We start from the raw sequence: 2,113 nt of genomic DNA on the forward strand, positions 1-2,113 counted from the left end.
CGTGAAATTGAAAATCACTACAAAATGAATCCTGAAAATGTTGAAACTTGGCATGTTATCATCATATCACCCGCATAGCATGCGCGAAAGAGTAGAGAGGGTCACGGCAAAAACTGGATGCACTTCGTGTACAAACTAGACAAACTCTTTCAGAGTATCAGGGTTTCGGACGAGAACTCATCTGTTACATGGCCACTTCAATGTTTTTTAAACTTATTTGAACTCTTGACTTCTTTTGTGTTCAGTATGCAGCATTCAAAGTGACGTCATCAATTTCCAACATGTTCTGGCATCATTTGTTGTTTTTCGGTCATTTACCTAATTGTTTAGAGAGCTAAATGACCGTGAAATTGAAAATCACTACAAAATGAATCCTGAAAATGTTGAAACTTGGCATGGTATCATCATATCACCCGCATAGCATGCGCGAAAGAGTAGAGAGGGTCACGGCAAAAACTGGACGCACTTCGTGTACAAACTGGACATACTCTTTCGGAGTATCAGGGTTTCGGACAAGAACTCATCTGTTACACGGCCACTTCAATGGTTTTTAAACTTATTTGAACTCCGGACTTCTTTTGTGTTCAGTATGCAGCATTCAAAGCGACGTCATCAATTTCCAACATGTTCTGACATCATTTGTTGTTTTTCGGTCATTTACCTAATTGTTTTAGAGAGCTAAATGACCGTGAAATTGAAAATCACTACAAAATGAATCCTGAAAATGTTGAAACTTGGCATGGTATCATCATATCACCCGCATAGCATGCGCGAAAGAGTAGAGAGGGTCACGGCAAAAACTGGACGCACTTCGTGTACAAACTGGACATACTCTTTCCGAGTATCAGGGTTTCGGATGAGAACTCATCTGTTACATGGCCACTTCAATGTTTTTAAACTTATTTGAACTCCGGACTTCTTTTGTGTTCAGTATCCAGCATTTAAAGCGATGTCATCAATTTCCAACATGTTCTGACATCATTTGTTGTTTTCGGTCATTTACCTAATTGTTTAGAGAGCTAAATGACCGTGAAATTGAAAATCACTACAAAATGAATCCTGAAAATGTTGAAACTTGGCATGGTATCATCATATCACCCGCATAGCATGCGCGAAAGAGTAGAGAGGGTCACGGCAAAAACTGGACGCACTTCGTGTACAAACTGGACATACTCTTTCGGAGTATCAGGGTTTCGGACGAGAACTCATCTGTTACACGGCCACTTCAATGTTTTTTAAACTTATTTGAACTCGGGACTTCTTTTGTGTTTAGTATGCAGCATTCAAAGCGACGTCATCAATTTCCAACATGTTCTGACATCATTTGTTGTTTTTTGGTCATTTACCTAATTGTTTAGTATGCAGCATTCAATTTCCAGAAGAAAATAAATAGAAGAAAAGAAATAATGCAGAAAATAAAAAAACTATACAAAAAAATTACTCAAAAATAAATAGAAGAAAATAAATAATGCATAAAAGAAAAAACTATATAAAAAACTACTCAAAATAAATAGAAGAAAATAAATAATGCAGAAAAGAAAAAACTATATAAAAAATTTGTTGGCGCGCTGCCCAGTGGGCCTGCCAGACCTAGGGTGTGCAAATGCAGGCCCAAAAGGGCCAGCAGGCTCACAGGGCAGCGCGCCCTAATTAATTAGGCCCAGAAGCCTGCTATATAAAGGAGTTCAAAGAGGTAGCCTCGGCTGGGTTTATAAACCAGTGCGGCTGCCCTTCGCCCGGCGAGGTGGGACTAAACTTTGGGGTGGCAGCGCGAGGCCTTTAGTACCGGTTGGTGGCTCCAACCGGTACTAAAGTCTTTAGTACCGGTTGGAGCCACCAACCGGTACTAAAGGCCTGCTCTTCCCGCCTCTTGGCCTGGCCAAAGTTGGCCTTTAGTACCGGTTGGTGGCTCCAACCGGTACTAAAGGCCTCTCCTATATATACAACACTTACGAAAATTCAGTTAGACCTCCCGCTTTCTTTCGTCTCCAGCCTCTCGCGCGCCGCTCGAACCCGTCCTCGCCGCCCGTCGCCCGTCGTCGTCGTCGCTGTCCCCGCCGCCACCCGTCGTCGTCGCCGTCTCGCGCCGCCGCCCCGAACGCCGTGCGCCGCT

This window comes from Triticum urartu, chromosome 1, assembly GCF_003073215.2.
Source record: "Triticum urartu cultivar G1812 chromosome 1, Tu2.1, whole genome shotgun sequence".
NCBI classification, from domain to species: Eukaryota; Viridiplantae; Streptophyta; class Magnoliopsida; order Poales; family Poaceae; genus Triticum; species Triticum urartu.